The sequence below is a fragment of the Nyctereutes procyonoides genome, unplaced genomic scaffold (genome assembly GCF_905146905.1).
Source record: "Nyctereutes procyonoides isolate TBG_1078 unplaced genomic scaffold, NYPRO_anot_genome, whole genome shotgun sequence".
NCBI lineage: Eukaryota > Metazoa > Chordata > Mammalia > Carnivora > Canidae > Nyctereutes > Nyctereutes procyonoides.
Window position 1 is genome coordinate 436,760 of NW_026575119.1, and position 26,569 is coordinate 463,328.

Below are 26,569 nucleotides of genomic sequence, written 5' to 3' on the forward strand. Positions count from 1 at the left end.
TATGTATTACAGTAGTGTCCCCTCCATTTCTTTCTCATTTTTTTCAAATGAGGAAAACAAGTTATTCAACCTGTAGAATCCCAATTTTTGCTGATTGCATTCCTTTGATATTAACTCCTCTGTCTCTTGTATTTCCTGTCAATTTGTTCTGAATCCAAATGCTTCATCAGATTCAGGTTTTTGCTTTGTTGGGAGGGGGCAGCATTAATTCATAGGTGATGGTATTCTTCCATCAGGTGGCACATAATGTTGAGTCTCTTACTGGATTATTAGCTGCCATTGATGATCAGTCCCTTTATCCATCAATTTATTAGGGGTTACAGAATAGCAATATTCTAATTTGATAATTCCTTCATTTGCTAGTTGGGATAGAGAACTTGGCCCTCATCTACTATTTGGTTACCCAGTGCTATAGTTTGTGTAGGAAAATCAGAATAAATGATTCTTTTCCTTTACTTGCAAGTTTCAAAATGTTCATTTCATTATCCTCTTCCAATGGTGACCAGTTGTGCATTTTTTCCTTGTTTTTGTATGTTATTTGGTTATTATCCTTAAGTGTGCTCCATGAGCCTCCAAGTCGTTTCTGCTCCCCCCACCACCACCCTTTTTTGGAGAGATTTAAGTGGAAACAGACACTGGACTCTGGTGCAGTCTCTCTTATCCAGGCCTCCAGTGTGCTAGCCACTTCTGTCTCATCTAACTCAATAAACTTAACAGTCAATGTGATGTTCTGTGGAGTGAGCAGACATTCAGAGCTCTTCAGACTTAGGACCAAGGGTAAGAGAGTTTACATGGCCCCGGAGCAAAGTTGTACATGCATGTTGTCTGCTACATGTAAATGTATGCTGTCCTTGGTCCTCTTGGAATCTGAAAGGAACACATTATATATTGATTTGGCTGGAAGTTGTGCTAAGGGAGGGCACAGTAGTTTCAAAGGCTTCTGTTTGGCCACTGGCATAGCCTGTATCCCACAGGCCAAAGTAGCATGGAGGGAGTCCTGCCACTAAGTATGTCAATTCTAGTTACACATGCAGGGACAGGGAAATGACTCATGAGTCTGCAGAACATATGCAATTTTTAAAAAACTATTTTATACATTGCTCATCATGATAAGTGTACTCTTAAATCCCCATCAACCCCTTTTCACCCACCTCCCCTCTGGTAACCATCAGTTCTCTATAGTTGAGTATTTCTTGGTTGGTCTCACTCATATTTCCTTGGTTCATTTTCTTAAGTAACACAGATAAGTGAAATCCTATGGTATTTGTCTTTTTCTGACTTTGCTTAACATTATACTCCCTAGCTCCATCCATGTTGCATATGACAACATTTCATTCTTTTCTATGAATAAGTAATATTCTATTTTTTATATATATGCATATGTACACACACACTACATCTTTACCCATTCATCTATCATTGGACGTGGGATGTTTTCATAGTTTGGCCATTGTAAATAGTGCTGCAGTAAACAGGGGTGCATGTGTCCCTTTGAATTAATGTGTTTGTATTTTGTGGGTAAATACTCATTTGTTAGTACAGTTACTGGGTCATAGGATAGTTCTATTTTTAATTTTTTGAGGAACCTCCGTACTTTCTTCTATAGTGGCTGCACCAGTTTGCATCCCTACCTATAGTTCAAGAGGGTTCCTTTTCTCCACACCCTGACCAGTACCTGTTTTCTTGTGTTGAATTTAGCCATTCTGATAGGTGTGAGGTGATCCTTCATTGTGGTTTTGATTTTTATTTCCCTGACAATGAGTGATGTTGAGCATCTTTTTATGTGTCTTTTGGCCATCTGTATGTCTTCTTTGGAGAATTGTCTTCTGCATATTTTTTAATTGGATTATTTTTTAAGTGTTGGGTTGTATCTTTTTTTTTAAGACTTATTTTTAGAAAGAAAATGGGCAAGTTAGGGGAGGGGCAGAGGGAAAGAATCTCAAGCAGATTCCCCAATGAGTGCAGAGTCTGATGCAGTGTTCTCACGAACCTGAGATCATCATCTGAGCTAAAATCAAGAGTCAGGCACTCAACTGAGGCACCCAGGTGCCCCATATCTGTTCTTTTTTTTTTTTCTTTATATTTTGGATGCTAACCCTTTATTAGATGTCACTTGTCTCCCCTTCATTGTGCTGTCTTTTAGTTTTGTTAACTGTTTCCTGTGCAGAAGTTTTTTATTTTGATGTACTGCCAAAAGTTTATTTTTTTCTTTTATTTCCCTTGCCTTAAAACACTTAATTAGAAAGATGTTACTGCCAATGTCAAAAGAAAAACTGGCTGCTCTCTTCTACAGTTTTTATGGTTTCATGTCTCACATTTAGGTCCTTAATCCATTATGAGTTTCTTTTTGTGTATGGTGAAAGAAAGTGTCTACTTTCATTTTTTGCATGTAGCTGTCCAGTTTTCCCAACACTATTTGTTGAAGAGACTTTTTCCCATTGCATATTCTTTCCTCCTCCTGGGTTTCCTGTTCCATTGATCTGTGTGTCTATTTTTGTACCAGTACCATACTGTTTGATTACTATAGCTTTGTAATATAATTTGAAGTCTGGAATTGTAGTATCTACAGTTCTGTTTTTCTTTTTCAAGATTGCTTTGGCTATTCAAGGTCTTTTGTGGTTCCATACAAATTTCAGGATTGTTCTAGCTCTGTGAATAATGCTTTTGGTATTTTGATAGGAATTCCATTACATTTGTACATTGCTTTGGGTAGCAGATGTTTTAACAATATTCTTCCAATCCATGAGCATATGCAGTTGTAATATGTGCACTTACATATACATTTATAACTTGGCCAGCACTTTTGTATTACTGTACCTATACATGCTCTCCTTCCCCCTGCACTCTTCCCTCCCATCATGATGCTTCAGATTTCTGGGTGTCAGTGTCAGCCCCAACCTCTGTCCAACAGCCCTCCCTCAAAACATTTGGGCATCCCTCTTTCTCCATTATACAGTGCTAAGTAGATGGCCTTAATTCCTTTTGGGGCCAGATAGGCAATTGTTTTAGTCTGTGCATGCTGTGGTGTTGCCAGGTCCTTCCTTCTGGATACTCAACCTCTTCATTGTGTGTTTTGAGTTGGAAAACTGGCTTGGCTAACTGGGGAAGGGATTGTGACGTTATTAGGGCAACTGGTCTCAGCTTCTTTGTTGTCTTCCATCATTAATATTCTGATGGTAAAAAAAAAAACTGAATACTATTTTTATTGGCTGCCCAGATATGTTGCCCCTAGACCTACTGTGTTCCATTAGTCCTATCCATAAGTTCTCTGTGAGTCCAGCTCCCTTGACTTCCAGGCCAGCCCTGCTGCACAGTATGATAATAGTATTCATCTGTCTTCTGGTAGTTAGGCACCACCGCCCGGCCTTTATATTGGCGAGGGTGGGGAGAATTTCATCCTTTCCACTATCATCAGTGAATCTAGTTCTATAACCGCCTTGTTTACCATCATGCATCAGGCCTGCCTTACAGAAGAGAGCTACCACTGAACTTTTTTACTTTAACAAAGTGCATGTGGGCATCTTGTATCCCTCATGTGAGAACACTTCACTGCCTTATTCTCCCACAAAACTCCTAACTCCAGAGAAATCAAATAGAGGACCACTGTACAAGATGCCTAAACAGTCCTCTTCCAAAGTGTCATGGTCATAAAAAACAAGGAAAGGCAAACTTAAGTCACCAGAGACCAAGATTTGACAACTAAATGCAGTGTGTGATATCCTAGATTGGATCCTGGAACAAAAAGACATCAGTGGTGAATAACATACCGGTTAATTACTTGGTTTTGATGCAGTGGTGATGGAAGATGTTAACATCAGGAGAAACTGGGTAAAGGGCATAAGGGAATTACCTTTATGACTTTGTAGTCTAAAATTATTCTGAGATAAAAGGTTTATTTAATAATTTATAAAGCCACAAGAAATGGAGGTGACAGCAATAACATCCTGGATTCTGGAAAGCAAAACTTAGCAGACCCCAGAAACCTGACTCCTAAGCCAACACTGAGGAATGCCAAGAAGCAAACCAATATTCCCCCATAGAACTGCCAAATGTTCATGAATATGACCTCAGGTACCAGCAGAAGGAGCCTGAATATAGGACTGACTGATTGCCAGATGGGGTCTTCAATACTACACAACTTGGCAATGCTTATCCAACATCCTTGTGTAAGCCTATGTGTCTCCTTAGAAGGAATAAAACAGAAGGTCTTTATGCTAATAAACACCAGGAAGAGTTGAAGGTAAGGTGACCTACTGAGGAGGAGTAAGAGCATGACAATTATCAACTTACTGCCTCTCATCCCCAAGTTCACTTTAATTGCTATTAGGAATTGAATTGTGCCCCCTTCTTCAATTCCTATATTAAAGTCCTAACCCCTAGTACCTTAGAATGTGACCTTAGTTAGACAATGGGGTCTTTTCAGAGGTAATAAAGGCCACCAGGATGGCTCTAGTCCAATATGTCTGCGGTCCTTATAAAAGATGAACTTGACACAAAGACAGGGAAGATGGTGTGAGGAGACACAAGAAGAACGCAGCCATCTACGACCCAAGGAGAGACCTGGCATGATCCCTCACCCCTCAGAAGGAATCAACTCTACCAACACCCTGATTTTGGATTTCCAGCCTTGTCAGTTGTGATACCTTAAATTTCTGTTAAGTAAGTTTGGCTGTGGTACTTGGGTATGGCAGCCCTAGCAAACTAATACAATTGCTACACTGCAATATTGAGCTGGAGCCTCTAAGCATATGTCCTTTTCTCCTTTCTTAGCTATCATACTTTCGTTTGCTTTTTCTTGTTAATACCATACCGTTGTCAGTGGTGTGTTTGTTGTGGTTTCCGGTGGAGACATCCAGTGGCTCTTAGCCTCAGGGTAGACAATCTTTATGTGACCTTGCAGCCCTGGCCCTGTGACCGCCTTGCTGGCCAGCAAATGGACTGACAAAGCCCTGACTTCCTCTGTGAGCCTGCCCTTCAGCCTGTGGAGAGGCATATCCTGCCCAACCATCTTGTATCCTAGTGACATGTATTCTTTCCAGTCCCAGTCATGGTTCCCTGCTTGCCAGCCTTGTCCTGACTGCAATCCAGGGAGATGGTTTCTACTTGCCTGGGAGCCCTAGCAAACTTCACCATCAGGTGAGCTGCACTCACACCTTCACCAATGAGATCTGAATCCCAGACATGGGGAGAGGGGTCCCCTTCCAAGTTTGTTCCTTTCTCAGGTACTCTGCTTTTAGCCCTAGAGTGTTCTTTATAGTTGTCTGTACCCATGTACACTTAGTGCCTTTGGGCTGTGACTGATACAGAAAGTAATACGAAAGTATATAATCAGAATATTTAGAACTTCAAGGCTGTCCCCCTCACTTGGCTACCTGAATGCTGGCAGCCAGGCTATGTTCCCCATCCAGGAGATAAGAAGATTACTCTGAAAAACTGGACAACTGTAATGGCGGTACCCAAGGAAAAGGTTTCAGAAATGTCAGTCAACAAATCCTATTTATACGAAACAGTTGCTTCCAGTCAGTTTCTTTGTGTCTCCTTAAATATATACAAACAACCAAGGATCATCAGGCATTTGAGGAAAGCCTTTAAAGTAAAAGGATCAAAACAAAAATGTTTTAAAGAATAATAGAAAAATAAGTCTACAAGGAGAGAAGAGAACACTTTAAAGAGCTATCACTAATTTCTCAGGTTTTGAAATGGTGGTGAAAAACTCAGTGGAAGGGTTAGAAGATGAAGTTGAAGAAATTGCTTACAAAATAGTACCCAAAAAAGTCGGAAAATAAGTTTGAAGACTAGAACAAAAGGACTCAGATGTGAATAATAAACATTCCACAAGGATGAAACAGAGATAATCAATGAAATCCTTGAAAATTGAAGAAAATTTAACTGAAGGCCATCAGTTTCTAATGCACAGCACAATGGGTACAAATAGACCCACCCTAAGGTACACATTGTGATATCCCAGTACAGAGAAGACCTTTAAAAAAAAAACAAAACCCCAAGATTTCACAACAAAGGATTGAGAATCTGAATGCATCAACACTGGAAATTACAATAAAATGTATTACTACCTTCAAAATTCTCAGGGAAAATTATCTTAATTTGTGTAAGGGTAAGTTTAAAAAAAAAAAAAAAAGGCTTCCAGGCACACAGTTCTCAAAATTTTACTTCTTAGTACCCTTTATTGGGAAACTATTGGTCAGCCAAAATGAGAGATTAGACTAAGAAGATGTGGGACATACAGAAGTGAATCATGAGGTGACAGATAAAGAGCAACCAGTCCAGATCGGAGCCAGTCAGAAAGGTACCAGAGATAAGTTTCCAAAACAAAACAGAATAACTAGTGTGTTTGAAGATTCGGAGAGGAAATTTATATAACTGAAGAGTAGTTTAGGGTTGACTAAATGATTGATACATAGAACATCGTGAAAATAAAATTACTGATTCAAAAAAGAATCCTGAGAAAGGAGAAGTCACCACAGTATATTACATAACTCAGCTGTGATTGGCATGTTTCATTGTCATAGTGATGTAAACATGGATTATTAACTAAATTCATGATAGGACCTTACTGAGAGGAAGAGGGGTTAGAGGGTGTGCCTGCGCTTAACCATGAATAATCAAGTAGGGATTTGGAGATGAAAAAAATGAAAGTGGCTACTTCTGGAGAGTGGGAAACAGGTAAGGTAGGGCAGGGGACCACTTTTTTGCTTTGTTTTATTTTGACTTGGGGGTTTTTGAAGCAAGTTTTCTAGAGCATGTTTGACTTTTCAGGACTCCACTTTATATTCTGTCTTCAGTGGCTTTCCTTTGAAGATGGCTTTGTATGCTAGCCCCAAGTTCTGGACCTAACAGAATTTAACTTGCTCATTTATAAAACAAAGAATTGTCATTTGAAAACCTCAAGGTGACTCTTCCATCTCTTGTCACTCTATCATTCTTTGATGCCAAGTTACCTTTTCTAGAGTTATAAATATAACATCTGGTGCCGCCTTCAGCAGCACATATACTAAAAATTGGAATGATACACAGAAGATTAACATGACCCCTGCACAGAGATGACAGGCAAATTCATGAAGCATTCCATATTTTTAAGTAAAATGTTTCTGAGTTCAAATATATTAAACAAATACAGATAAATATATCTGAATCTCACATCTAAAGAGTTTATTTTAAATTAAGCCTTCATAATCACTGACTACATATGAAAATAAATCCACAAGTTCTCTCAAATTAAACAATTATTGAAAGTACTTTTTTTTTTGAAAGTTCTTATTTATTAAAGAAATGCTTCCAAATATTGAAAATTAGAAGTTTTCTTACTGTGGCAAAACGCACATAAAATAAAATTTACCACTAATCACTTTTAGGTGTACAATTCAGTAGTGTTGGGGAAGAAGTGCTTTTTAAAGAAAATGTAAGCAGAAAGTAGCTCAGGGTTGGAACTATTTGTATCATGATCTATATCAATGTATTTACTTAATGTTCCTCATTTCATATTAGCTTGAAGAAATGATGTTAACATTATAAACCTTCAAATGTCTCCACTGTAGGTAAGATCGAAGCCTATGAAAACTATTTAAAATATTCGAGAAATTAACTCATTTTTTCACCCACTTAACAGTTGGGAGCCATTTGAAATAAAAAAAAATACAGTAGTGTAACTAAATCTAAGCAATCCAAAATAAATGCCCATTGTTTCTTGAGAGAGAGACAAGACATCACCAGTATGAGCTACAGAAAACACCCACATTAACATCTTGGATATATTATTTTCTTGCTGAATAAAAAGTTAGGCACACAGCTTTTCTATACAATAACTGGAATTGTGCACAGTCTCCCTCCACACTGCTCTGAAAATGAACTTTTGTTTTATGCAGATGTAGGCGAATTAGAATGAACAAAAGGCACACATGAAGGCTGAGAACGTTTAACTGAAAAGGAAAAACAGCTTTTTCTTCCATTATACAGGAGACCAGATGTAAATTGTTTACAGGCTATTTTGCAGTGGGCAGGTTAGAAGGTTCCAGCTGTCCTGTCTTTGAAAGTGGCTATCCCTGGCAAGTATTTTCTGACCGCTCCTGCCAAGGTTCCTAACACAGCCTTTCTGAAAGGATAAGCAGGAAGAACCCCCTTCTGGAATCCTCTGTTCCTGTATCAGTGTCGAGGACCAACTTATTCCCACACCCACTATTGCAATAGCTTGCTCATTTTAGGGTCTGAGTCACTTGCTAGAGGATGGGTCCACAGGTTGCTGATGGGGCTGGGAAACTCCTGCAGATCCTCTAACAGAGCTTTTATGGGAGAAGAAGGCTGCATGACCCTTCTTAAGAAGGCTGTTGGAGGGGCAGCGGGGTGACTCAGCAGTTGAGCGTCTGCCTTTGGCTCAGGTCGTGATCCTGGGGTCCTGGTTTCAAGTCCGGTGTTGGGCTCCCTGCATGGAGCCTGCTTCTCCCTCTGCCTGTGTCTCTGCCTCTCTCTGTGTCTCTAATGAATAAATAAATAAAAACTTTGAAAAAAGTAAAGATAACGTTTTTAAATCAACCATATTAGCTGCATGTTGCAAAGATAGGCAACCTGAAATTGTAAGATATTTTCTGCTTATCAGATAAGCAGGAATAAATAATAATTCAGCAAAGGTATAGAGAAATAGGCATTCACATATACTATTAGTGAGTTAATATTTGTAAAAACCTTAGAACAGTTGCCTAGCACATAGTATACTTTACCTAAGTGCTTGTTAAATAAATATTGGTAGGCATTTATTGGTAAAAACTTTGGGGAAGACAACTTACCAACAATGGATATTAAAATTTTGTATGTGTATTTTCTGATATCCACCACATTTGATTCTAAGACATTCCACCAAAATACTCAAAGATGTATTATGTAGAAAGATGTTCAGGGAATTACTGTAATCATGAAATTTGAAAACATCACTGCCATCTTCCATGGTGTGTTTCTCCTCAGGCGGGTAGGAGGGTGGCCACAGCAGTTCCAGGGAGCACATTCAGATCATCAACATCCAAGGGAAGAAGACAGTGTCTTCCTGGGGCTCACTCCTAGGACTAGAAAAACTCTTCCCAGGAGCTTCCCGGTAGACTTCCTCTCTGTTCTCACTGGACATTTCTGGGATCCATGAACACTCCCACAGCAATTTCCAGCAAAGGGAACGGCATTACTCTAGCCCAGTGGTTCTTTCTTTTTTTAATAATAAATTTATTTTTTATTGGTGTTCAATTTACCAACATACAGAATAACACCCAGCGCTCATCCTGTCAAGTGCCCCCCTCAGTGCCCGTCACCCATTCACCCCCACCCCCCGCCCTCCTCCCCTTCCATCACCCCTAGTTCGTTTCCCAGAGTTAGGAGTCTTTCTGTTCTGTCTCCCTTTCTGACATTTCCCACACACTTCTTCTCCCTTCCCCTCTATTCCCCTTCACTATTATTCATATTCCCCAAATAAGTGAGAACATACACTGTTTGTCCTTCTCCGATTGACTTACTTCACTCAGCATAATACCCTCCAGTTCCATCCACGTTGAAGAAAATGGTGGGTACTTGTCATTTCTAATGGCTGAGGAATATTCCATTGTACACATAGACCACATCTTCTTTATCCATTCATCTTTCGATGGACACCGAGGCTCCTTCCACAGTTTGGCTATTGTGGACATGGCTGCTAGAAACATCGGGGTGCACGTGTCCCGGCGTTTCATTGCATCTGAATCTCTGGGGTAAATCCCCAGCAGTGCAATTGCTGGGTCGTAGGGCAGGTCTATGTTTAACTCTTTGAGGAACCTCCACCCAGTTTTCCAGAGTGGCTGCACCAGTTCACATTCCCACCAACAGTGTAAGAGGGTTCCCTTTTCTCCGCATCCTCTCCAACATTTGTGGTTTCCTGCCTTGTTAATCTTCCCCATTCTCACTGGTGGGAGGTGGTATCTCATTGTGGTTTTGATTTGTATTTCCCTGATGGCAAGTGATGCAGAGCATTTTCTCATGTGCGTGTTGGCCATGTCTGTGTCTTCCTCTGTGAGACTTCTCTTCATGTCTTTTGCCCATTTCATGATTGGATTGTTTGTTTCTTTGCTGTTGATTTTGATAAGTTCTTTATAGATCTTGGAAACTAGCCCTTTATCTGATACGTCATTTGCAAATATCTTCTCCCATTCTGTAGGTTGTCTTTGAGTTTTGTTGACTGTATCCTTTGCTGTGCAAAAGCTTCTTATCTTGATGGAGTCCCAATAGTTCATTTTTGCTTTTGTTTCTTTTGCCTTCCTGGATGTATCTTGCAAGAAGTTACTGTTAGCCCAGTGGTTCTTAAACTTTTTTATTGAGACCAGTCCGGTGCTTAAAAATTAAGGATTCCAAAGGGCTTTTGTTAATATGAGTTATATTTATTATTAAAATGTATAAATAATTATTTATTTAAAAATAACAACAATAAACCCATTAAGGGCAGCCCTGGTTGCCCAGCAGTTTAACGCCAACTTCAGCCCAGGGCATGATCCTGAAGACTCGGGATCAAGACCCACGTCAGGCTCCCTGCGCTTCTCCCTCTGCCTGTGTCTCTGCCCCTCTCTCTCTCTCTCTCTCTCTCTCATGAATAAATAAATAAAATATTTTTTTAAATGATGTATTTTTTAAAAATAAATAAATAAAAATAAAAATGATTTATTTTAAAATAAATAAACCCATTAAATGTTAACGTAAGTTAACATAGCTATATTTTCCAAAGGAAAAGCATTTTTATTTTTATTTTTTAAAGATCTTATTCATGAGAGAGAGGCAGAGACACAGGCAGAGGGCGAAGCAGGCTTCCTGTGGGGAGCCCAATGCAGGACTTGATCCCAGACCCCAGGATCACAACCTGAGCCAAAGGCGGACGCTCAACCACTGCACCACCCAGGTGTCCTAAGGAAAAGTGTTTTTAAAATAAAAATTGGGTGTATTTAAGGTATATATGATGATTCGATATACATACAAGTGGTGAAATGATTATGACAAACAAGCTCAGAACATACCTGTCCTCACATAGTTACCATGTGTGTGTGATGAGAGCACCCGATATCTGTTCTACCAGCACATTTGCAGCATTCAATAGTTTTATTAACTGTAGTCATTTGCAAGTTAGATCTCTAGACTTACTTATCCTACATCCAACTGCAACTTTGCACCCTCTGACCAACATCTCCCCATTGCCCCCACTCTAGCCCCAGGAAACCACTTCCCTCCTCTCTGCTTCTATGTATTTGGCTTTTTTAGAGTCAAAATACAAGTGAGATCATGCAGTTTTGTTTTGTTTTTTTCTGTGTCTGGCTTATCTCACTTGGCATAATGTCCTCCCAGTTCATACGTGTTGTCACAAATGGAAGCATTTCCTTCTTTTTTAAGGCTAGAGAATATTCCATCATATGTACGTACCACAATTTCTTTATCACTTCATCCATCCACAAAAACCTAGGTTGTTTCCATGCCTTGGCTCTTGTGAATAACGCAGCAATGAACACGAGAGTGCATATGCTTTCATGGGCGGGGTGGGGGGCAGTTTATACCCAGAAGAGGGATTGCTGGATCATATGGAAGTTCTGTTGTTAGACATAGTGAAAGCATTTAATGAGAACAGTGGTCTTGTTTTCCATTTTTGCTTTACTTTACTATTTGGCTTAGTGTAAGACAGCTGGATTCTCATATATGCTTTTGCACTCATTCAATCTGTTATAATCTGTTGGTAGAAGTATTTTTTTAAAAAACTCTGGCCTCACTCAAATATGTAGCTGGAGAAGGGAGAAACTCAGAGACAGATGAAAAGGGTTTCAGGAAACCCCAGGGGCTCTGGCTGCATTTTAGAAGCCTCTGCCCTGGGACGCCTGGGTGGCTCAGCGGCTGAGCATCTATCTGCCTTCGGCCCAGGGCATGACCCCAGGGTCCTGGATTGAGTCCCACATCAGGCTCCCTGCAGGGGAGTCTCTGACTCTCTCTCTGTGTCTCTCATGAATAAATAAATAAAATATTTTTTAAAAAGAAGAAGAAGCCTCTGCCTTAGGCAAGGAGGCCCACCCCAGGGGAGGAGGTGGACCATTCTCTCCTATCATAGCTGTGAGGAGAGGGATTGGGTATGTGAGCCGTGTCATACTCTGCTAGGAAGGAGAGAGAAGAAAACAGATACCCTCAGAAAGAAGGGAGGATACTGATGGGACAACCAGCCATGCCCCTCTATAAACTTTTCTCTAGAACACATCTAGAATAAAGTTTGGATGTTTTTGTTTCTTGATTGTGGTGAAATACGCATAAGATAAAAACTTCCATTTTAACCATTTTTAAGTGTACAGTTCTGTGGCACCAAGTACACTTACACTGTTGTGCAACTGTACCATGACCCAGGACTCTGCATCTTGCCAAATTGGAACTCTGTCCTTCCATCCCCATCTCACCCGGCCCCTGGCAGCCACCATTCCACTTTCTGTCTCTAAGGCTTTGATGACTCTAAGGACCTCATACAAGTAGAACCACACAGCCTTTGTCCGTTTATAACTGGCTTATTTCACTTAGCATAATGTCCTTCAGGTACATCCATGCCATAGCAGTCCAGAATGGTGTTCCTTTTTAAAGCCGAAGAATATTCCAGTTATATGAGTACAATACTTAGTTTATCTATCCCGATGATGGACATTTGGGTTGTTTTCACCTTCTGGTTATTGTAAATAATGCTATTATGAACATGGGTGTACAAAGAGCTGTTCAAGTCCCTGCTTTCAATTTTGGAAGAATGCCTCCATTCCCTATAGAATTATAATTCTATTTTTAATTTTTTGAGGCACTGTCATATTGTGTTCCATAGTGTCTGCACCACTTTACATTCCCACCATCAGTGCAAAGGGTCTCAATTTCTCTACATTTTCACCAACACTTTATAATCAATATATATATGACAGTAGCCATCCTAGTAAATATGAGGTGGTCAGAGTAAGCTTTTTGAAACATAAATCAGATCATGTCATTTTCCTGGTAAAACTACAGTTTTACACAGCTACCTTGTAAAATTGAAGATCTTTATTATGAGGGCTGACCAGGCCCTGTTGATCTGGCCCAGCTTTCTTCTCTGACTTCATCTCTCTGACTCTCTCCCCTTATTCACAACCCTCCGGCACATGAACCTTACTGCCTTTCAAACATGCAAAGAGATTTCCATCTCTCAGCCTTTGCACAGCCTCTTCCCTCTGCCTGAAAACCCCTGGAAACCCCTACCCTTCCCAAGCTCTCTCCTCATTCAGGTCCCAGCTTAAATGCAGGGGTTTCCTTTTTTTTTTTTTTTTTATGATAGTCACAGAGAGAGAGAGAGAGGCAGAGACACAGGCAGAGGGAGAAGCAGGCTCCATGCACTGGGAGCCCGATGTGGGATTCGATCCCGGGTCTCCAGGATCGCGCCCTGGGCCAAAGGCAGGCGCCAAACCGCTGCGCCACCCAGGGATCCATGCAGGGGTTTCCTAAGTGCTGCTCCTAATCACTATCCTATCTTGTTCCAGAATTTTCACAAATGCTTCTTGAGCACCTAATATATTACAGGCCCTATTCTAACTGCTGGGGATATAATGGAGAACAAAACACATTAAAATCCTTACCCTTGGGGCACCTGGGTGGCTCAGTCAGTTAAGCATCCAACTGTTGGTTTCCACTCAGGTCATGACCTCAGGATCATGGGATCAAGCCCTGCATTGGGCTTGCACTCAGCTCAGAGTCTTCTTGACATTCTCTCTCACTCTCCCTTCCCCTCTGCTTCTGCTCCACTTCTGCTCACATGTACTCTCTCTCTCTCAAATAAATAAAGAAAATCCCCACTCCTACTAGGCTTATGTTCTGGTGATTATCTACAAAGCACTAATCCCTCCTGCAGTTATCTTGTTCGTTTTTTCCAATGTTTATTTCATTGGCTGGTCATTTCAGCATCATTTGTAAAGCAAAAGTTGGAAACACCCCAATTCCTGACAAGGGGAACTGGTTTTAAAAATTATCATTCATCTTTATAATATAATGCCATAAGTCCGTTTTGAAAAATGAGTAGGCCTACATGTACTGCCACTAAGAAATGACCAAGACATACGTGTATCAGACACACGGATATATGCCTTCCCAGTTCCCTTGGCACCAGCACCTGTCAGACCTTCAGCTTCTTGTTCCACCTCAGTGCATGGTTCTAACCATCTGAGCCCAACCTACACCTGGGCTAGGACAGCAAGGCTTTCTCCTGTTGCTGCCACTACATAAATAGGCCAACCACACGCCCAGAGTTTCCACCTGCTCCTGCTACTTCTGGACTCAGTTAAGACCACATGGCAGGGTATGGATTCTGACGTTCCAGATGGCCACACAAGAGGAGAGGTGATGCCACTTGGATGTGTGAGGGTTAACACCCCAAGGGAAATATTTGCCCTTACTATCTCAAAAAGCTTTTCTTTTTTCTTTTTTTTTTTAATTTTTATTTATTTATGATAGTCACAGAGAGAGAAAGAGAAAGAGGCAGAGACACAGGCAGAGGGAGAAGCAGGCTCCATGCACCGGGAGCCCGATGTGGGATTCGATCCCGGGTCTCCAGGATCGTGCCCTGGGCCAAAGGCAGGCGCCAAACCGCTGCGCCACCCAGGGATCCCTCAAAAAGCTTTTCTTAACATGGTTTACATCTATCCATATTTATCATATTCAAAATTAAAAATGAGAACACTTTAAAGTATTTGTTAATTTTAGACATCAATAAGAACTCATTATATGCAAACATAAATAGCATATTTTATATAAAAACAAATATATTTTCCAGGACAAAAAAAGTAAGCAGGAAGAGCGTATTGCTTTACACTTTTGCAGGTCTCTTTAAAGTCTGGTTTAACAGAAAGCTCAATTCTCAGAACTGCTTCTGCATTCAGTCTGTTATAGTATCTTGTTTTGGTTTAAGTTTGTGAAGAAAATCTGGCTTCATACAGATGTGTAGTTGGAAAAGGTAGACAGCATTTTCAGATAACTGGATATTCTTTTTTTATTTTTATTTATTTATGATAGTCACAGAGAGAGAGAGAGGCAGAGACACAGGCAGAGGGAGAAGCAGGCTCCATGCATCGGAAGCCCGATGTGGGATTCGATCCCGGGTCTCCAGGATCGCACCCTGGGCCAAAGGCAGGCACCAAACCGCTGCGCCACCCAGGGATCCCCGATAACTGGATATTCTTGATAGATACCAAACCTTGACAAGTATTAGTTTCTGAAAGTTCAACTGCAATGTGGAATCTGAAATCATATTGATGAACTTTTTGTCCTCCACTTTATTACAATCCATTGTTCATTTGTACTTTGGATGGATACTTCACCCATGTGTGATATTGATCTTGCAGACACCTGAAAGAGTCTTGGTGATTCTCAAAAGTTCATGGGCCACACTTTGAAAACTGATGACTTTCTACTTACTTTTACTTTTTATTTATTTACTTGTTTATAGTTTGCTCCTCTCAACTCTCCCCTCTAGAATGTAAGCTTCATAGGAGCAGGAACATTGTTCATCTTGTATCCCTTGCACTTGGAACAGTGTCTAGCTCACTGAAAGTACTCAATAATCACTAGTTCACTGAATGGACCTCAGTGATTCTGTAAGAGAGGTATCCCAGAAAGTTATCTTATCACTTCATGCAAGTGGTTCATGGTTCTATATAACCTTGAGACTACAATAGATTATTTTCTCAGGATTTAAAAAAAACTGATGTCATAAAGGTAATTTAAAACTAACTAGCTTTGTTTTCAAGTTTTTATTCAAACTCTAGTTAGGGGCAGCCCGGGTGGCTCAGCGATTTAGTGCTGCCTTCAGTCCATGTTGAGATCCTGGAGACCTGGAATTGAGTCCCATGTCAGGCTTCCTGCATGGAGCCTGCTTCTCCCTCTGCCTGTGTCTCTGCCTCTCTCTGCGTGTCTCTCATAAATAAATAAATAAAATCTTAAAAAAAAACTCTAGTTAGTTAACATACAGTGTAATTTTACTCTCAGGAGTAGAATTTAGTGATTCATCACTTACATACAACACCCAGTGCTCATCACAAGTGCCCTCCTTAATATCCATCACCCATCTAGCACATCGCCCACTCATCTCCCTCCATCAACCCTCAGTTTGTTCTCTATTGTTAATAGTCTCTTATGATTTGCTTCCCTCTTTTTTTCCCTTCTATGTACATCTGGCTTATTTTTTAAATTCCACATATAAGTGAAATTATTATGGTATTTGTCTCTCTAACTGACTTACTTTGCTTAGCATTATACTCTCTAGCCCCTACGTGTTGTTGCAAATGGCAAGATTTCATTCTTTTGGATGGTTGAGGAATATTTCACTGTGTGTGTGTGTGTGTGTGATATCTTCATCCATTCATCAATGGACATTTGGGCTCGTTCCATAATTTGACTATAATTAATAATGTTGCTAGAAACATCAGGGTGCACGTGTCCCTTCAAATCAGTATTTTTGTATCCTTTGGATAAATACCTACTAGTGTAATTGCTGTATCATAGGGTGATCCTATTGTTAACTTTTTGAAGAGCCTCAGTACTGTTTTCCAGAGTGGCCGCATCAGTTTGCATTCCCACCAACAATGTAAGAGGGTTCCCCTTTCTCCGCATCCTCTCCAACATCTCTTGTTCCCTGTGGAAAACTAGCCTTCAAGTTTATAAATGTTGCCCTTAAGAAACAATTTGTGACTTTCAATAATAAATATTTCCATATACATTAAATAAAATACACTATAATACAATGGCAACTACCCTTTATGAAATGTGTGGTACAAAATTCTACATGTAAGGGGGATAGGTCTACCTAACCAAAGTATATGAAGCAATTCTTCCTTCTTTAAGGGTATAATGGAGAAAGAAGAGTAAATGAGATTAGGCTCAAAGATTGTTGTCAGAAAAAAGATAGGGGCGCCTGGGTGGCTCAGTTATTAAGCGTCTGCCTTTGGCTCAGGTCATGATCCCAGGGTCCTGGAATTGAGGCCTCCACAAGGTTCCCTGGTCATGGGGAGCCTGCTTCTCCCTCTCCTCCCCGCTCATGCTCTCTCTCACTATCTTTCTGTCTCTCAAAAAATAAATAAAAAAAATTTTTTAAAAGATGAAACCAAAATAGTAATAAGAAAAAATTACGTCATCTTTCAAGAATACCCATAATATTCATGTATGCATGTATGTGTTTTCTGTCTACTTCCAAAACAATCCAAAGAATCTACATAATAAAATTTGGCTTCACGAGGTAGTTTAGACACTTGCTGCTTGAAGTGTGGGCTCATATCAGCAGCTCTTGTATTTCCTGGAAGTTAGAAATGAAGAGTTGCAGGTCCCACAGACCTACTGTACAGATGATATTTTCCAAATATAGCCACTACAATATGCTCCATTCCACATGTTGTGAAGTTGATTCTTCTCCTATAAAGTGATGGGGGCAAAGTCTCTTTGCCTTAAAATTGGGAAAAACTTTATGACTGCTTCAACCAATAGATTATGTAGAAATGACACTACAGACTTTGTAGTAAAAAAAGAAATGACTTCTATTTTTAAAAAATATAAATTTAGGGATCCCTGGGTGGCGCAGCGGTTTGGCGCCTGCCTTTGGCCCAGGGCGCGATCCTGGAGACCCAGGATCGAATCCCACGTCGGGCTCCCGGTGCATGGAGCCTGCTTCTCCCTCTGCCTGTGTTTCTGCCTCTCTCTTTCTCTCACTGTGTGCCTATCATAAATAAATAAAATAAAATATATATATATATAAATTTATTTTTTATTGGTGTTCAATTTGCCAACATACAGAATAACACCCAGTGCTCATCCCGTCCAGTGCCCACCTCAGTGCCCGCTACCCAGTCACCCCCACCCTCCGCCCTCCTCCCCTTCCACCACCCCTAGTTCGTTTCCCAGAGTTAGGAGTCTTCCATGTTCTGTCTCCCTTTCTGATATTTCCCACTCATTTTTTTCTCCTTTCCCCTTTATTCCCTTTCACTATTATTTATATTCCCCAAATGAATAAGAACATATAATGTTTGTCCTTCGCTGATTGACTGATTTCACTCAGCATAATACCCTCTAGTTCCATCCACGTTGAAGCAAATGGTGGGTATTTGTCGTTCCTAATGGCTGAATAATATTCCATTGGATACATAAACCACATCTTCTTTATTCATTCATCTTTCACAGTTTGGCTATTGTGGACATTGCTGCCAGAAACATCGGGGTGCAGGTGTCCCGGCGTTTCATTGCATCTGCATCTTTGGGGTAAATCCCCAGCAGTGCAATTGCTGGGTCGTAGGGCGGGTCTATTTTTAACTCTTTGAGGAACCTCCACACAGTTTTCCAGAGTGGCTGCACCAGTTCACATTCCCACCAACAGTGTAAGAGGGTTCCCCTTTCTCCACATCCTCTCCAACATTTGTGGTTTCCTGCCTTGTTAATTTTCCCCATTCTGACTGGTGTGAGGTGGTATCTCATCGTGGTTTTGATTTGTATTTCCCTGATGGCAAGTGATGCAGAGCATTCTCTCATGCGCTTGTTGGCCAGGTCTATGTCTTCCTCTGTGAGATTTCTCTTCATGTCTTTTGCCCATTTCATGATTGGATTGTTTGTTTCTTTGGTGTTGAGTTTAAGAAGTTCTTTATAGATCTTGGAAACTAGCCCTTTATCTGATACGTCATTTGCAAATATCTTCTCCCATTCTGTAGGTTGTCTTTGAGTTTTGTTGACTGTATCCTTTGCTGTGCAAAAGCTTCTTTATCTTGACGAAGTCCCAATAGTTCATTTTTGCTTTTGTTTCTTTTGCCTTCGTGGATGTATCTTGCAAGAAGTTACTGTGGCCGAGTTCAAAATGGGTGTTGCCTGTGTTCTCCTCTAGGATTTTGATGGATTCTTGTCTCACATTTAGATCTTTCATCCATTTTGAGTTTATCTTTGTGTCTGGTGCAAGAGAGTGGTCTAGTTTCATTCTTCTGCATGTGGATGTCCAATTTTCCCAGCACCATTTATTGAAGAGACTTTCTTCTAGTGGATCGTCTTTCCTCCTTTGTCGAATATTAGTTAAAGTTGAGGGTCCACTACTGGGTTCTCTATTCTGTTCCATTGATCTGTGTGTCTGTTTTTGTGCCAGTTCCACACTGTCCACTATGTGACTTCTGAGGCTATATCATAAAAATGCCATGCACTTTCACTTTGCTATGTTGGGACACTTCGTGAAACCCAGCCAGCATGCTGTAAGAAAGTCAAGCAACATTCTGGCTAATGTAAGCAAAAAAAAAAAAAAAAAAAAAAAGTTGTATAATAGGGGTTTATGAGCACACTAGGAGGAGGAGTTCCTGGCTTGGGAAAGGGCAAGGGTCAAAGAAATCTCAGCCCACCCACTTCCACATTCACCGTGCTACCACCACAGTAAGACTATCCTCCAAAAGACCAACCATTCTTGTGCTGCCTCCTTGGTCAGAGTCCTCCAGGCTCCCATAAGTGATGGTGGATGTGAGATGGGTAAACTAAAATTTGCCCTCCTGTCAAGATTCCTCAATGGGGGAGAAAGACTATTTCCCATAATAAAACAGGGATATTATAAGGAAGTAGGATGATGCTGCATGGGGCTATAAAAACTTGCCTAAGAAGACAGAGCCACCGATGGTCACTAATTAACCTGAGGGTCGCACAGCTAGCAGATGGCAGAAACAGCTTGTGAATCTACTGCTCAGGCTCTGATCTTAACTTCCTTCTTATGCCGAGATTGTTGGATAATCCATAAATATTTCCTTAGGATAATAAAAGAAGTGGAACTGAGGGAGTAAAGGCTTTTGATACATAGTGTCAGTAGCTCTCTTGAGAGCACCAATTTATACAGCCCCCAGAAAGAAGTTAAAGGGCCTATTTTCCCATACCCTTGGGTCATACATGAAGTTCTTACCTTTATCAGAGGACCTTTGCCAATTTATCTGGTGAAAAAAGATATACCTTGATTTTAGAAGTCCAATGTGCTATCCATTGCACTATGGAGCCAATACCTTGGTTTTTAAATTTGCATGTTTTGTATTATATTATAGTGCTAGCTATGTTTTATTATTTTTTACTATGTGTAGGTCAAATGCAACAGGGTAGACTCCTGTCATTTTGTTTGTTGCTCTATCCCTATCATTTTTTTGGGGGGGGGGGATAAGGAGGGAAACATCCGTGAAATAAATTTGATAACATGATTCACACTTCATTACAAATGATTTTCCGAAATTCACAACTTTCACATTTGGCTGAGCTAAAAAGAAGAAGAAAAAAAAAAAACCCAACAACACTAAAAAAGGAAATTTCAGTTGATGTAAGTAGGCCAGATCACATGATCTCCCCAAATGAGAATTTAAGTGAGTCATTTCTCTAGCTGGGAAAATATTTTCCTTAATTTAAAGAGTCTAAATAATTTACCTAATATGATGAACAAACCCTTGGGTCAGGTTCAGAAAGCCTTCTATCAACTGGTTTAATAAAAGTCACACACCTAGCACCTAACAGAGTGCCTGATACACAGTAGTCACTCAATAAAAATTTTTGAACTAAACAAATAAATAAATGAGTGAATGTTCCAGGCATTGAGTTCAGCACTTTATGTGGGTTATCTCCTTTAGATCTCACAAAACCCTATGCTTTAGCTGGTATTTAAACCATTAATACTTTGACTAGTATGTCTGACCCAATGGACACTGCCAAGGCCTTGCTTTGAAACTCCAGTTCAGGTGCTCTAAAGTAAGACTGCCCGACTCCCTTGGTTTTTTCCCCAAATGTATTCCTTGTATAATACATGAGCTATATTGTAAGTCAAATCACACCAAACTTGTTGAAAATGTGCCCATCCACTTTCCATGATATAGTAATAGAAGAAACTTAATTTTTGTAGGAGTCTTTTGATTTTTTATATTATTTAGAAAAGGTCCATTTTTAAATCTATCTTTCTGATTCTGTGCTTGTGCCTTCAACACTTTCGTAATGATTTTCTGCTCCTCAATACTCTTGATCCTGTTTTCTGCTCCTCAACACTCTTGATCCTGTTATGGACACATTTAGCAACCATGGAACCACCATAGTCCTGGATGACATGTTTTTTGGTTTTAGACAATCTCATAAGAACGTTAGATATCCTGGCATAAACCCTTTGAAGCTGACCTGAGCATGCCACATGTGGATTTTGTACTGCCCCACTCTTCTTGTTATAAAGGTAAACAGTTCTAATACCAGAGGCTCAGGGTAGCCTAGTTTTGTTGGACACTGTATTGTAGCCTATAGGGTATGTTAAATGCTGGATCATTTGAATGCCTCTTGACACTCTCACGAGAAGGGAAAAATCAGAACCTAATTTTATTTATAGAGGTTGGAAAGAACTCTCCATATATTAAAAACATTAGCTCTAATCCTTTGTCATATAGTTTGCAAATGCCTTCCATTATTTTTATTTGCCTTTTAGTTTTATTAAGGTATTTTTTGCTTGTAAATATGTTCCCCTTTTTAGCAAAATATATCAGTCTTCCCTTTTATGTTTTTTTCTTTGCTATTATACGTAAAAGTCTTTTCTACTTTAGGTAGGCTAATAATCATACATAATAAGCATTTCTTGATAGAATGATCTGGATGTAGAATAAAAACTGGCTTTCCAATGTAAAATCAAGGAGGTGGTGCACAGAATCTCTGTATTTCCATGTAATGGCACTGGATTAACTTTGCAACTGCTCCAAGGCAATCTACTGCACTCAAGGGTCTGGGGTGTCAAAGTTCTTGACTTTGGGAGAGAAGATGGAAGCATCAGTTCTGTTTCTTCTCCAGATTGGTAATGTGCTCTCTGAAAAGTATCTATCATTACAAATACTACTTCAGTTCCTTGGAGTCAATGACTTTGGGTGTGTTAAAAAAGAAATATCAGGATTCCAAAGTGGAGCCACTTGTGCTAAACCCTATATCAGCAAGCCAAGAGAGTTAATACTTAACCTAAGTGCAGTTTCAGATGCACTTTTTTCTTTTAGATTTTTGTTTATTTTAGAGAGAGAGTGAGAAAGCAAGTGTGTACATGTGAGAGGAGGGGCAGAGGGAGAGGAAGAGAGAGAATCTCAAGCAGATTCCACATTGAGTGTAGAGCCTGACATGGGGCTTCAGCACGTGACCCTGAGAACATGACCTCAGCTGAAATCAAGAGCCAGATTCTTAACTAACTGAGCCACCCAGGCAGCCCCGACTTTCCAAGGATGATAATCCTAACCAGTTGGTCTGGAGTGTCCTGATCGGCATTAGTGAGGTAATTCATCAGATGGATCCTTTTTGTATCCTAAAGGAAAGTGTGCCTGAAAGAATCCACTCTTTTCCCTCTTCTGCCTATAAAAGCTTTCCATTTTGTATAGCTCCTTGAAGGCCCTTTTGTATTTGCTAAATTGGATTCATGAATCATTGAATAAAGCCAATTAGATTTTAAAACTTAGTTGAATTTTGTTTTTAGCACTGTAGGCAATAAGAAGGTATGTCTGTATGAGCATGCAATTTTCTTCATAAAGCTCCAAAGGACTGAAGAGCAACAGTAAAACTTAAATAGCTTTAAAACAGTTCTCTACAAGAGTGTAATATTGTTATATAAAGAAGGAAAAAACCTCAACCAAATGAAATATATGTTAAAATGGAATTTTCTATGCACATGAATGAGAATTTCCTAGGATGAATGAATTTGTACCATACAATGAGTTAACTGGTAATGAGTAGTATGTTCCAACTATTCACTTAATTCCAATGAATTGCAAGTAAAGGGCCCTGCTTCCGGACCCTGAGAGAAAACCTGGAGCCTGAAGGTGGCAGCCAGTGAAGACCCCTGACCTCCTCTCATTCCAGACAGCAAAGCTACAGGTACATATACACTGAAAGAGAATGGAGACCTAGCTGAAAGAGAATGGAGACAGGTCTCTCCACAACGAGGGTTAAAAGGACCACACTGAGACAGATGGGAGAGGCAGAGGCACAATTTCACCAAAACCCCAGCCCTGTGCAGCGACCCATAGGAGGGGGGGAACCTCACAGGGCTGTACCCCTCCCTGAAGAGTAAGAGGCTCAGGCCCCATATCAAGCACCTCAATCCTTGGGATCTGCACCAGAGATGAGACCCCCAAAACATCTGACATTGGAAATCAAAGGGGCTTACACCTGGGGAGTCGTGGGGCTAGGTAGATCCACGATAGATATTCCTTGGAGGGGCTTATACGCAGACATAATCATCCCAGGAACCAGCACAAAGATAGCAGTTTGAGAGGTGACTGGATCACATGTGAAGGGCATCCATTTTCTAACCTTAAAGGATCTGCCAGAGGGGCAGGGATGAGTCAGGACATTCATTGGGGATGGAGGCACTGGCTAGCGCCATTTTTGCACTCTCCCTCTACCCTGCCAGTGCAGGCAGACATGTGTGGACACGGCCAAGGGACAAACTCCACACCCAGTGTTCCCACATCTCAAATCAGTGGACATGCCTGGCCTTCATCATTCTGGGAAGGCAGTAACACTGGGGTACTGCACAGATAGCAGACTGAAATGTACTGTTAGTGTGCATGAGAAAAAGGCCCATCTACTTGTCCTGGAGTTTCATTCATAAGGACAGCCTTCAAGTTTGCCCCACATTAGATGCTACAGATGCACTCTCGGGGAACATAAGCAGGAAAACACCACCTTTGAGCCCTCCCTTAGTCTCACCACAGGTCTCTGGCACCCCCCCAGGAAAAGAGTTCAAAGTAATAGTCATAAAGATATTCCCTGAACTCAGGAGAAGAAAGCATGAATGCAGTGAGAACTTCACAAAGAAACAGAAAATATAAGAAAGTAGTCACAGAGCTGAAGAATACAATAAACGAACTGAAAAATGAAAAATACACTAGAGAGGTTCAACAGCAGACTAGATGAAGCAGAACAAACATGCAACCTGGAAGATGGGTAGCATCACTCACCCAAAGAGAGCATCAAAAAGAAAAAAACCGTGAAGATAGCTTGAGGGACCTATAAGGCACATCAAGCAGAATAAGGTTTGCATTAGAGGGTCCCAGAAGGAGAAGAGAGAAAGAAAGGGGCAGTAAACCTATTCCAAGAAATAATGACTGAAATTTTTCCTAACCTAAGGAAGGAAACGGACATCCAGTCCGGGAAGCAAAGACAGTTCCAAATAAGATGAACCCAAAGAGACACACAGAGAGGCACATTATAATTAAAATATAAAAAGTTAAAGAGATAAAAAGAATCTTAAAAGCAGCAAGAAAAAAACCAACTTGTTACATATAAGAGAACCCCAAAAGACTGTTAGCTGATTTTTTAGCAGAAACTTTGCAGGCCAGAAGAAAGTGGCATAATATACTCAAAGTGCTGAAAAGAGTATATTTCCAACCAAAAATACTCTACCTGGCAATATTATCATTCAGAATTGAAGGATAGATAAAGAGTTTTCCAGACAAGCAAAAGCTAAAGGAGTTCATCACCACTAAACTGGCCCTACAAAAAATGTTAAGAAACGTCTTTTTTAAAAATATTTATTTATTTTAAAAAATATTTATTTATTTGAAGGAGGGGGCATGCATATGCAAGTGGAGGGAGGGGCAGAGCAAGAGGGAGAGAAAGAATCCTCAAGCAGACTCTTCTCTGATCATGGAGCCCAACACTGGGCTTGATCCCAAGACCCTGAGATATGACCTGAGCCAAAATCAAGAGTCAGCCACTTAACTGAATTAGCCACCCAGGCACCTTAAAGGGATTTCTTTAAGTTTTTAAAAGGCACTAACAGGAAAATACATGAAAGTAAAAATATCACTGGTAAAGAAGAATATACAGTAAAGATATTAGATTAACTCCTTATAAATCTAGTATGAAAGTTAAAAGAGAAAAGTAATAAAATTAACTACAGCAACAATTACTAGTTGAAGGATACACAAAATAAAAAGATGTAAAATATGCATAAAAATATAAAATGTGGGTTGGGGAAGCAAAAATGTAGAGTTTTCAGAATGCATTTAAATTTAAAATGCTATCAACTTAAAATAGAGTGTTATTTGTATAGGCTGTTATTTATTAACTTCATGGTAACTATAAAGCAAAAACTTACAGTAGATACACAGAAGTTAAAGAGAAAGGAATCTAAACATAACACTAAAGAAAAGAACCAAGCCACAAGCGAAAAAAGCAAAAGAAGAATAAGGGAATAGAGAGAAACTACAAAAAACAGCCAGAATGAACAAAATGACAATAAGTACATACTTATCAATAATTACTTTCTAAATGTAAATGGGCTAAATTTTTCAATCAAGACAGAGTGGCTGAATGGATAAAAATCAAGACTCATCTATATGTTGCATTCAGGAAACTCACTTCAGATCTAAGAACACACACAAACTGAAAATGAAGGGATGGAAAAAGATATTTCAAGCAAGAAAGCTGGTGTAGACAAAGTACATCTTAAAACAAAGACTGTAGAAGGTCATTACATGATAAAGGAGTCAATCTAGCAAGAGTATATAGCATTTGTAAATATATATGTACCTGATATAGGAATGCCTAAATATGGGATCCCTGGGTGGCGCAGCGGTTTAGCGCCTGCCTTTGGCCCAGGGTGCGATCCTGGAGATCCGGGATCGAATCCCACGTCGGGCTCCCGGTGAATGGAGCCTGCTTCTCCCTCTGCCTATGTCTCTGCCTCTCTCTCTCTCTCTCTCTCTCTCTCTCTCTGTATGACTATCATAAATAAATAAAATTTAAAAAAAAGGAATGCCTAAATATATAGAGCAAATATGAACAGACCTAAAGCAAGAAGATGACACCAATACAATAGTAGAGGATTTTATTTTTTAATTTTTAAAAATATTTTATTTATTTATTCATGAAAGACAAAAAGAGAGAGACAGGGACATAGGCAGAGGAAGAAGCAGAATCCTTGCAGGAAGCCTGATGTGGGACTCGATTCCAGGACCCCAAGTTCACAACCCAAGCCAAAGGTAGATACTCAATCTCTGAGCCACCCAGGTGACCAATAGTAGAGGATTTTAATACTTCACTCTCATTAATGAGATAGACTACTCAGACATAAAATCAGTAAAGAAACATCAGCCTTAAAGGACACATTAGACCAAATGGACTTAGTACATATAAATAGAACACTTTATACAAAAGCAGCAGAACATACATTCTTCTCACATGCATATAAAATATTCTCCAAAGGATGCTTGGGTGGCTTAGTGGTTGAGTGTCTGCCTTCGGCTCAAATCATGATCCTGGGGTCCTGGTATTGAGTCCCACACTGGGCTCCCTGTGGGGACCCTACTTCTCCCTCTGCCTAGGTCTCTGCCTCTCCCTCTGTGTCTCTATAAATAAATAAATAAAATCTTTTAAATATATATATTTAAATAAATAAATAAAATATAATATTTATATTATATAATATAATATAAATTATATAAATATAATATATTTAAATAAATAAATAAAATCTTTTAAATATATATATATATATTCTCCGAAATAGATCACATATTAGGCCATAAAACAA

General features: G+C 39.9%; 1 non-coding gene across 1 annotated transcript; it reads left to right on the forward strand.

Moving 5' to 3' along the window:
* Window positions 1-6,988: 6,988 nt before the first annotated feature.
* LOC129515610 (U6 spliceosomal RNA) lies at window positions 6,989-7,096 on the forward strand. Its single transcript, XR_008665608.1, has one exon. It is a non-coding gene; the product is annotated as a U6 spliceosomal RNA (small nuclear RNA).
* Window positions 7,097-26,569: the final 19,473 nt, after the last annotated feature.